Below are 11,924 nucleotides of genomic sequence, written 5' to 3'. Positions count from 1 at the left end.
AGTGTTTTGCATGATTTTTGAAGTTAGACCCTGAAATGTCAGAAAACAGCGTTTCAGCGCAGAACAAAGTTGGTTCAGGCAATGCAAGCTGAATCTCGGTCCCACTTTAACTTTGCAGTCTGTGCATGGATAAAACCTATTTTGCAACACAGAGAAACATATCTGAAGGTGTTAGAAGTGTTTTGCATGATTTTTGAAGTTAGACCCTGAAATGTCAGAAAACAGCGTTTCAGCGCAGAACAAAGTTGGTTCAGGCAATGCAAGCTGAATCTTGGTCCCACTTTAAATTTGCAGTCTGTGCATGAATAAAACCTATTTCGCAACACAGAGAAACATATCTGAAGGTGTTAGAAGTGTTTTGCATGATTTTTGAAGTTGGTCCCTGAAATGTCAGAAAACAGCGTTTCAGCGCAGAACAAAGTTAGTTCATGCAATGCAAGCTGAATCTCGGTCCCATTTTAACTTTGCAGTCTGTGCATGAATAAAACCTATTTTGCAACACAGAGAAACATATCTGAAGGTGTTAGAAGTGTTTTGCATGATTTTTGAAGTTAGACCCTGAAATGTCAGAAAACAGCGTTTCAGCGCAGAACAAAGTTGGTTCAGGCAATGCAAGGTGAATCTCTGTCCCACTTTAAATTTACACTCTGTGCATGAATAAAACCTATTTTGCAACACAGAGAAACATATCTGAAGGTGTTAGAAGTGTTTTGCATGATTTTTGAAGTTAGACCCTGAAATGTCAGAAAACAGCGTTTCAGCGCAGAACAAAGTTGGTTCAGGCAATGCAAGCTGAATCTCTGTCCCACTTTAAATTTACACTCTGTGCATGAATAAAACCTATTTAGCAACACAGAGAAACATATCTGAAGGTGTTAGAAGTGTTTTGCATGATTTTTGAAGTTAGTCCCTGAAATGTCAGAAAACAGCGTTTCAGCGCAGAACAAAGTTGGTTCAGGCAATGCAAGCTGAATCTCTGTCCCACTTTAAATTTACACTCTGTGCATGAATAAAACCTATTTTGCAACACAGAGAAACATATCTGAAGGTGTTAGAAGTGTTTTGCATGATTTTTGAAGTTAGACCCTGAAATGTCAGAAAACAGCTTTTCAGCGCAGTACAAAGTTGGTTCAGGCAATGCAAGCTGAATCTCTGTCCCACTTTAAATTTACACTCTGTGCATGAATAAAACCTATTTTGCAACACAGAGAAACATATCTGAAGGTGTTTGAAGTGTTTTGCATGATTTTTGAAGTTAGACCCTGAAATGTCAGAAAACAGCTTTCCAGCGCAGAACAAAGTTGGTTCAGGCAATGCAAGCTGAATCTCTGTCCCACTTTAAATTTACACTCTGTGCATGAATAAAAGCTATTTTGCAACACAGAGAAACATATCTGAAGGTGTTAGAAGTGTTTTGCATGATTTTTGAAGTTAGACCCTGAAATGTCAGAAAACAGCGTTTCAGCGCAGAACAAAGTTGGTTCAGGCAATGCAAGCTGAATCTCGGTCCCACTTTAACTTTGCAGTCTGTGCATGAATAAAACCTATTTTGCAACACAGAGAAACATATCTGAAGGTGTTAGAAGTGTTTTGCATGATTTTTGAAGTTAGACCCTGAAATGTCAGAAAACAGCGTTTCAGCGCAGAACAAAGTTGGTTCAGGCAATGCAAGCTGAATCTTGGTCCCACTTTAACTTTGCAGTCTGTGCATGAATAAAACCTATTTTGCAACACAGAGAAACATATCTGAAGGTGTTAGAAGTGTTTTGCATGATTTTTGAAGTTAGACACTGAAATGTCAGAAAACAGCGTTTCAGCGCAGAACAAAGTTGGTTCAGGCAATGCAAGCTGAATCTCTGTCCCACTTTAAATTTACACTCTGTGCATGAATAAAACCTATTTTGCAACACAGAGAAACATATCTGAAGGTGTTAGAAGTGTTTTGCATGATTTTTGAAGTTAGACCCTGAAATGTCAGAAAACAGCGTTTCAGCGCAGAACAAAGTTGGTTCAGGCAATGCAAGCTGAATCTCTGTCCCACTTTAAATTTACACTCTGTGCATGAATAAAACCTATTTAGCAACACAGAGAAACATATCTGAAGGTGTTAGAAGTGTTTTGCATGATTTTTGAAGTTAGACCCTGAAATGTCAGAAAACAGCTTTTCAGCGCAGAACAAAGTTGGTTCAGGCAATGCAAGCTGAATCTCTGTCCACTTTAAATTTACACTCTGTGCATGAATAAAAGCTATTTTTCAACACAGAGAAACATATCTGAAGGTGTTAGAAGTGTTTTGCATGATTTTTGAAGTTAGACCCTGAAATGTCAGAAAACAGCGTTTCAGCGCAGAACAAAGTTGGTTCAGGCAATGCAAGCTGAATCTCGGTCCCACTTTAACTTTGCAGTCTGTGCATGAATAAAACCTATTTTGCAACACAGAGAAACATATCTGAAGGTGTTAGAAGTGTTTTGCATGATTTTTGAAGTTAGACCCTGAAATGTCAGAAAACAGCGTTTCAGCGCAGAACAAAGTTGGTTCAGGCAATGCAAGCTGAATCTCTGTCCCACTTTAAATTTGCAGTCTGTGCATGAATAAAACCTATTTTGCAACACAGAGAAACATATCTGAAGGTGTTAGAAGTGTTTTGCATGATTTTTGAAGTTAGTCCCTGAAATGTCAGAAAACAGCGTTTCAGCGCAGAACAAAGTTAGTTCATGCAATGCAAGCTGAATCTCGGTCCCATTTTAACTTTGAAGTCTGTGCATGAATAAAACCTATTTTGCAACACAGAGAAACATATCTGAAGGTGTTAGAAGTGTTTTGCATGATTTTTGAAGTTAGACCCTGAAATGTCAGAAAACAGCGTTTCAGCGCAGAACAAAGTTGGTTCAGGCAATGCAAGGTGAATCTCTGTCCCACTTTAAATTTACACTCTGTGCATGAATAAAACCTATTTTGCAACACAGAGAAACATATCTGAAGGTGTTAGAAGTGTTTTGCATGATTTTTGAAGTTAGACCCTGAAATGTCAGAAAACAGCTTTTCAGCGCAGAACAAAGTTGGTTCAGGCAATGCAAGCTGAATCTTGGTCCCACTTTAACTTTGCAGTCTGTGCATGAATAAAACCTATTTAGCAACACAGAGAAACATATCTGAAGGTGTTAGAAGTGTTTTGCATGATTTTTGAAGTTAGACCCTGAAATGTCAGAAAACAGCGTTTCAGCGCAGAACAAAGTTGGTTCAGGCAATGCAAGGTGAATCTCTGTCCCACTTTAAATTTACACTCTGTGCATGAATAAAACCTATTTTGCAACACAGAGAAACATATCTGAAGGTGTTAGAAGTGTTTTGCATGATTTTTGAAGTTAGACCCTGAAATGTCAGAAAACAGCTTTTCAGCGCAGAACAAAGTTGGTTCAGGCAATGCAAGCTGAATCTCTGTCCCACTTTAAATTTACACTCTGTGCATGAATAAAAGCTATTTTGCAACACAGAGAAACATATCTGAAGGTGTTAGAAGTGTTTTGCATGATTTTTGAAGTTAGACCCTGAAATGTCAGAAAACAGCGTTTCAGCGCAGAACAAAGTTGGTTCAGGCAATGCAAGCTGAATCTCTGTCCCACTTTAACTTTGCAGTCTGTGCATGGATAAAACCTATTTTGCAACACAGAGAAACATATCTGAAGGTGTTAGAAGTGTTTTGCATGATTTTTGAAGTTAGACCCTGAAATGTCAGAAAACAGCGTTTCAGCGCAGAACAAAGTTGGTTCAGGCAATGCAAGCTGAATCTTGGTCCCACTTTAAATTTGCAGTCTGTGCATGAATAAAACCTATTTTGCAACACAGAGAAACATATCTGAAGGTGTTAGAAGTGTTTTGCATGATTTTTGAAGTTAGACCCTGAAATGTCAGAAAACAGCGTTTCAGCCAACACGGTCTCACCCCTATTCGTCACATACTGCCGTTTGGTCATTTTCCCCTCACGTCCATAAGCTGACGTTGAGGGTACCCCCTCTTCGTCGCGTGGCACCGTAGAGGGTCATCCGATAGATTTGAATGCAAATCCCTCATCTTTGGATTTTGACGAAAGGGGGTTAGGCATCCAGATGAGAGCAGTTGCGTACAAATACCACGCAGAATCTTCTACGGCAATTACGTCACCAGCGAGGCTCAGTTCGACCAGTTCACCTGATACGTGGTGTACACCTTCAAGCAGGTAAGTGACCGCAACAATCTTTTCATTATTTTAATTATTTCACTGTTTCTGCATCACTTGCATGGGGTCATGTGTTAAAACGGAAGCTTAGTGGAACAGTTAGCGCGGCTGCTAAGTTAGCCTACGATTGAGATTAGCCGAAGCTAACTTCTAACTCGTGCAGTTTGAAATCGATACATAGATAAAACTGTTTTTAATCATATTCACGTGGCTGAAATCAGCTCTACAAATCAACCAGCCTAGTATCGCGTATCATGTAAAAAGTCCGCACATTTACCATATTTTTACCATAGTAACGTTCACTGTTGCTCGACAATGTCATGTAAATGCACACTAACCACTAGCTTACTATGGTTTTACCACTGTAACTGTAGTCTTACTGTGGTATTTGTAGTATAAGCACACTAACCACTAGCTTACTATGGTTTTACCACTGTAACCGTAGTTTTACTGTGGTATTTGTAGTATAAGCACACTAACCACTAGCTTACTATGGCTTTACCACTGTAACCGTAGTTTTACTGTGGTATTTGTAGTATAAGCATACTAACCACAAAGCTTACTATGGTTTTACCACTGTAACCGTAGTTTTACTGTGGTATTTGTAGTATAAGCACACTAACCACTAGCTTACTATGGTTTTACCACTGTAACCGTAGTTTTACTGTGGTATTTGTAGTATAAGCACACTAACCACTAGCTTACTATGGTTTTACCACTGTAACCATAGTTTTACTGTGGTATTTGTAGTATAAGCACACTAACCACTAGCTTACTATGGTTTTACCACTGTAACAGTAGTTTTACTGTGGTATTTGTAGTATAAGCACACTAACCACAAAGCTTACTATGGTTTTACCACTGTAACTGTAGTCTTACTGTGGTATTTGTAGTATAAGCACACTAACCACTAGCTTACTATGGTTTTACCACTGTAACCGTAGTTTTACTGTGGTATTTGTAGTATAAGCACACTAACCACTAGCTTACTATGGTTTTACCACTGTAACCGTAGTTTTACTGTGGTATTTGTAGTATAAGCACACTAACCACAAAGCTTACTATGGTTTTACCACTGTAACTGTAGTTTTACTGTGGTATTTGTAGTATAAGCACACTAACCACAAAGCTTACTATGGTTTTACCACTGTAACTGTAGTTTTACTGTGGTATTTGTAGTATAAGCACACTAACCACTAGCTTACTATGGTTTTACCACTGTAACAGTAGTTTTACTGTGGTATTTGTAGTATAAGCACACTAACCACAAAGCTTACTATGGTTTTACCACTGTAACTGTAGTTTTACTGTGGTATTTGTAGTATAAGCACACTAACCACAAAGCTTACTATGGTTTTACCACTGTAACTGTAGTTTTACTGTGGTATTTGTAGTATAAGCACACTAACCACAAAGCTTACTATGGTTTTACCACTGTAACCGTAGTTTTACTGTGGTATTTGTAGTATAAGCACACTAACCACTAGCTTACTATGGTTTTACCACTGTAACCGTAGTTTTACTGTGGTATTTGTAGTATAAGCACACTAACCACTAGCTTACTATGGTTTTACCACTGTAACCGTAGTTTTACTGTGGTATTTGTAGTATAAGCACACTAACCACAAAGCTTACTATGGTTTTACCACTGTAACTGTAGTTTTACTGTGGTATTTGTAGTATAAGCACACTAACCACAAAGCTTACTATGGTTTTACCACTGTAACTGTAGTTTTACTGTGGTATTTGTAGTATAAGCACACTAACCACTAGCTTACTATGGTTTTACCACTGTAACTGTAGTTTTACTGTGGTATTTGTAGTATAAGCACACTAACCACTAGCTTACTATGGTTTTACCACTGTAACTGTAGTTTTACTGTGGTATTTGTAGTATAAGCACACTAACCACAAAGCTTACTATGGTTTTACCACTGTAACTGTAGTTTTACTGTGGTATTTGTAGGATATGCACACTAACCACAAAGCTTACTATGGTTTTTTGATTTTACGGTATACTATTTGTAAAGCACAGTAACCACAATGCTTACCACACTTTTAAAAAGTTTTTGTGAAGTAATTGTAATTCAGTATTTTTTTTTTCTGTCTTGCAGTTATGTCAGATCACCTACTCCAGGAGCTCTTTTAAGTAGGGATGCACCGATCCGTATCGGCCGATCACTTGCGCGTTTTGTCAGTAAAGCCGGTTCTGTAATCAGCGGTAAATGCCATCAGGTGCTTGATTTCACGTTGAGCCGTATATACTACACACAGCCGTTGTTCACTGACGAGCTGCGCACATTCACACTGATAATGAACATTGATTTGCGCAGCTCGTCGGTAAACAACGGCTGTGTGTAGTATATACGGCTCAACGTGAAATCACGCACCTGATGGCATTTACCGCTGATTACAGAACCGGCTTTACTGACAAAACGCGCAAGCATGATCGGCCGATTCGTATCGGTGCATCCCTACTTTTAAGAAGCCATCTCTGGTAAAAGCCATCACTGTATGAACTGTAATCCATAATTAATCTACACATAGTTTTTCTCTCTCTCTTTCTGTGATTTATCATGACATTTTTAAAATCTCATAATTTTGACCAATTCTGTCAGAAAGCTGCTAGAATTAACAGGGAACTTGAACTCAAAGCTCCCAATGCTGATCTTGAAGAAGCTGTCAAAGAGGCTAAACAAGTCCTTCAATGATTCAGTCTTTCACAGTAATGTTGAAGACATTTAGCTATAACTGATTTGCTTTAATCAACGCATCCTTATTTTAGGTGTTAATAATAACTTTCCTTACAGTCCTTCCTCTCAAATATTTTGGTCACAGATTTTGTTTTGCACATTGTCTCAACATGTGTGTATTTCTCTTTGTTTCAGGGTAAAGGGAAGACCAAAGGAAGGCCTGTCATGGGATTTGAATTGGGCCATGTTGTGCATTTATGGAAAAGACCAAAAGCAAAGGCATTCCAATGGTATGTCAATGTTGGTCTGAGCACCTTGACTGAACTGTACTGTAGTTAAATTGTGCAGCATCTTTACATACCCTACAGCCCCATCAGAAAGAACAACCAACAAAGTGTCATGTCGAAATATTAATAACTAATACAATTTACCAAGCCTTGCATGTCTACTGATTTTTATTTTATTTTTTTCTCTTCTAGTCAACACTCACTCCTATCTCTAACTTGTCATGTGAGAAATCAGACCTTCAGTTAATTTGGCCAAATCAGATCACTTAAAGCTGTTCACACCAAGAGCAAGAATTATAATGACTAACACACTAACAGAAAATAACTTTTTTTTTTTTTTATCATAAGCGTGTGCTGCAGTTATGTTGTCTGCATTTAAATGCTCAGGCTATTTATAGTGTGGTGGATTTTGATTGGCTGTCAATGTTTTGGAATCTGGAAAAATCTGTTCTGAAAGAGATTCCAACCATATTGTTTCTGTGTCATTTTATGTCAAATAGCTGTGGTGTGGACTCATCCTTGGTGTGAAGAGGCCTTTAAACTGCTCACAACAAAACCATCAGCAGGTAATTATATTTCATTTTAGTTTGCTGTTAAATAATTGTTTTTTTTTTCTAATGCTGCTTTCTTCTCATTTTGTTAAACTTACACAATTCTGCCTATTTCTCTTCATCTTATTTCTTTACTCCCTCACTTAACACATTATTTTGTGCTCTGTTGAAAAATAGAAGCTTAGAGTTTGCAAGATGGCCTTTTCTCAGACTCTGAATAGAAATGTATACAGATGAATTCAGGAGCCTGCTAGAGTTGCCAGGGAACTTGAGCTTGAAGTATATAATTATAACTGCTTAATTTATGTTTAAACAACAATAATAATTAAAAATTGGGTCAATAAATATTGTATTGTTTTAAAGCTGAAGACCAAAAAATGCAAAGAAAATCAGTCCCAGCAAGCCAGTCCTGATGAATGAGGAATGAACATGGTCTTCTTGTGCCCAAACACAGCTGAAAAGTTGCACATTTCCACTGGTATGTATGTATGCAATACATCAAGCAATGTAGTTACATGGGCTAGGGTTATATGGGGTATAGCAATTGATGTTAATCTCTCAAAAGACAGCAGTTACCATTTTCACATGCACTTCTTTTTTTATAGCTCCTAGAATTGGCATATCAACTGTGCTATCATCTCCAATTCCATTATCTGGAATTTGGGCAGGATTGGCCAAATATGGTGAGTACTGACACCTGCACCTATTCATCAACACTATTTCTCTGGAAATATTGTTGACTTATTGTTTTGTCTGTTTGTTTGAAGGAGGATGAAGGCAGTTGACGATATCAATTCAATGGCCACCAGATGCAGCATTGCAGCCTGAAACCACCAGTTAACTGCGATGAAGACTGCATTCCTGAACAACTCTACTGTGACAGCTCAGATGTTACGGTCCATAAAAGTAAACTTCACTGTTTACTCAGTTGTTTCAACTGAACAACTGCAAAATAGTTGTGAAGGGATCCTTTTGGCCCATATCTCCAACAAGAATCAATGGTAAGTCCAATGCAACAATTAAAAATAAAAATATATATTGTTTATTGATTTACAACACCCTAAATACATGTTATGTCCCTCCAGGATATTTACATCAGTTGGTGTGTGAGGAAAGCACAGAGGACCATCAGAGACTCCAGCCACCAGAGCCATGGATTACTCTCATCGTTACCATCAGGCAGAAGTTATTGCAGAACCTGCACCAGCAGACACATTTTTCCACAGGCAATTAGACTGCACTGAACTTGTACCAGAAACAATACACAGCACATCAAGCTCATATGCACAGCACTCTAATAGATGCACTGTCTGGACTCTAACTCACTATTCTGCACCATGACATTCTGTTTGCACTAATTCATTCCACACTGCGCTGCAAAGGTATGCGTACTGTGATTGTTTTAATTTCATGATCTCTGTATAGCATACTATTTACCATATTGTTCTCTACCTGTATTGAGTCCCTTATATGTGTGTTGCCTATATATTGAACATTTGTTGTCTTTACTGTCATGCTGCAGTTTGCACAAAAAAATGTCACCGCCTGTACACTTATGATCATGGTATTGTGAAAATAAAGTGATATGATTTGAATTGGTCACATGTCTTTTGTCCGTCAGTTGTACTGTAGTGTGATGAATAACAACCGAAATTGTTCATGACATGGAAGGGGATTATTAAGATAGGGATATGGATAAGCAAGAGGAAGAAAACCAAGAGAGCTCTGATGATGAGCAGGAAACTGAATGTGATTCTATGATGCTGAAGACATTTAACCATGCATGCATTTGGGAGGCTTCATCTGGTTAAAATAACATGGTTTTAACATAACGCATTTTTATTTCTCTTGAATATCATTTGTCTTAATATGTTACTGTATCTGTCTTAGTGATGTATTGGATAATAACGTATGGTAAATATTCTTTATTAGGAATGGTGTTTGGTAAATACACCGTTTAGTTAACAATACACATAATTACCATGAGTGTTTTAATTAAGATGTGACATTTGGTCATATTAATGACCTTCATTACATGAAGGGAAGGCTGAAAGATTCATTAGAAGAGACTGCATGGACTATATTGCTACAGGCACTTTATGCACAGCTGAGGGTGATGGACCAGGGAAAGATCAACATCAATCCTGTACTGTATAATAAATAAGATGAGCATGCACATTACTGATGTTTTGCAAAGATGGACAAAGGACAAAGATGAGGAATATTTGACAAAGATACAAATGATGTCTTTTATATTATGATCCTTTGCATTGAATGAATTGTATGGCTTTTGCATAAACCACACTGTCTGTACCTTTTCTTACTGAATGACACACTGACATTGTGTGATAGTACAAAGAAGTGTCACAATATGTATTGGTTGTTTAAACTGGTGTCTTAATTTCCTGTCATCACTGTGTTCTTGCTCCTGATCTAATGAAATAAATGGAGCGCAATTCAAATAGGAAATGTCTATTCTTATTCTAAGATAACTATGACTTGCAACTTACATATTGGCAAATTGTTGAAAAGACAATCTAAAAAATGTGACTCAGCACAGTGTGTTGTCCATGATGAGAAAGATTTGTGTTTTAACTGCCCTTCCATCTCCAGGGGCCCAGTAGAGTCCCATGGAAGAGCAAAAAAATGAACATTTCAAATGGCTGTAAATCAGTGTCTGATTATAATGTCAAAGAGAAAATTGGCAGGACAACTACTTATGCTATGTTAATTACATAATGTTGGACACAGTTTTCAAACATACATGGAAATGTGGTATAAAGGTGTTTTAAAAAGTGATCTTAGTAAAAAAACAAATTTCAGCCTGCCTCTTAAATATGTCATAGATATTTACACAATGAACATGTTTAGATAAACCTTTGTTCAAAAAACATTGCATTTTCCACTATTTTAATATTAAACATTTTAAACTACATTACCCACAAACCTCTTCCATTCTATCTATAGAACACGAAAAAATGGCGCTGTTATTTGTAGTTTAAGATCTGCTTAGGGTTAGGGTTAGGATCTCTGTAAATTAGGAAGTTCTCACAACATAGCAACACTTCGTTGTTAACTGAAGGTATTACTGATGTAATAATAAGAGCAACACGGACTTTGCAACATTAAGCGTTGTTTTTCATTTGGATTAAAAGATAGTCCAATCACAGCGAGTTCCAAATGGCAACCCAATTGAACAGTCGTCTCACTTACTTGTCCACATATGGTCATTTATAACAGGTTCTTCCGGGTTCTTGTGGCAAATACAGATAATCAGTTAAATATTTATTTGTCCCCACTCAACATAAAACTGGAACAACAGATTGGATTGTTTGGTTAACTTGATGCAGCAATAGATTTGATTACTGGGATAATTTGTATTTTTTTAAATAAGGGCATAATGGTTCCCATTGTAAATTATGTTCACACTAATATAAATGTATGTACAATATTTAAACTCAAAACTTAGATATAAATTGCTGTGAACAATAATTCAAAATATTTAATTTGCTTTCAAAACAAAAAAACATGCACCTCTAATGATTATTTAAACATGAAGCTTTTTCCTACTGTTTAATTTAGCTTCTGTAACATTTACAGTGTATTAAGGGTAAACAATTAATCACTTCTGTTTCCTGGAAATGGACCTTACAAAATTGCAATTCTTAGACCTGACAGATGAACTATAAGAATAAAATAATGAATCACACATTTTGTAGTCATTTCCCAATGTTTATTGACATCAAACTTTTCACAGATAAACAGTGCCCAGAACAGCATTCTCTCTCTCCAGTTTGTGCCATTACGAAAGAAAAAAAAAAGACAAAACAAGTAGTTGATTGCATTTGAAATGCATTTGCATAGAGGTAATTAAAAAATAGGCAATAGAAAACCCCTTAAAAAGATTGTCTAATATTCAAAAATAAAAAGAGAATTTGTTTACAGAAAACATTAAGATGCCAGATAATATTCAATGCTTATGTTTAACAAACTAATAGGCCAAAAAAAATGATTAGAACAATACTTCAATATTTTACAATTATTACCTTTAAAAATATATCTCTCCTGTAATTGTTGTTTGCTTCTATTGTGACTAAATGCAAGACAAATTATTGGTTAATAACAATTAAAAGATAAAGATAAAGATAAAGATAAAGATAAAGATAAGTTATTGTC

At 36.7% G+C, this 11,924-nt stretch overlaps 1 long non-coding RNA gene across 1 annotated transcript; it reads left to right on the top strand.

The window, feature by feature from the left end:
• The first annotated feature begins 7,086 nt into the window (after window positions 1-7,086).
• Window positions 7,087-9,600, top strand: LOC141346285 (uncharacterized). Its single transcript, XR_012357186.1, has 6 exons — window positions 7,087-7,200; window positions 7,698-7,763; window positions 8,112-8,226; window positions 8,354-8,431; window positions 8,516-8,749; window positions 8,834-9,600. It is a non-coding gene; the product is annotated as an uncharacterized lncRNA (long non-coding RNA).
• Window positions 9,601-11,924: the final 2,324 nt, after the last annotated feature.

The sequence above is a fragment of the Garra rufa genome, chromosome 12 (genome assembly GCF_049309525.1).
Source record: "Garra rufa chromosome 12, GarRuf1.0, whole genome shotgun sequence".
In the NCBI taxonomy this organism is placed as follows: Eukaryota; Metazoa; Chordata; class Actinopteri; order Cypriniformes; family Cyprinidae; genus Garra; species Garra rufa.
The sequence above is the reverse complement of the archived record's forward strand: the minus strand, read 5'-3'. Positions and strand labels throughout refer to the sequence as shown.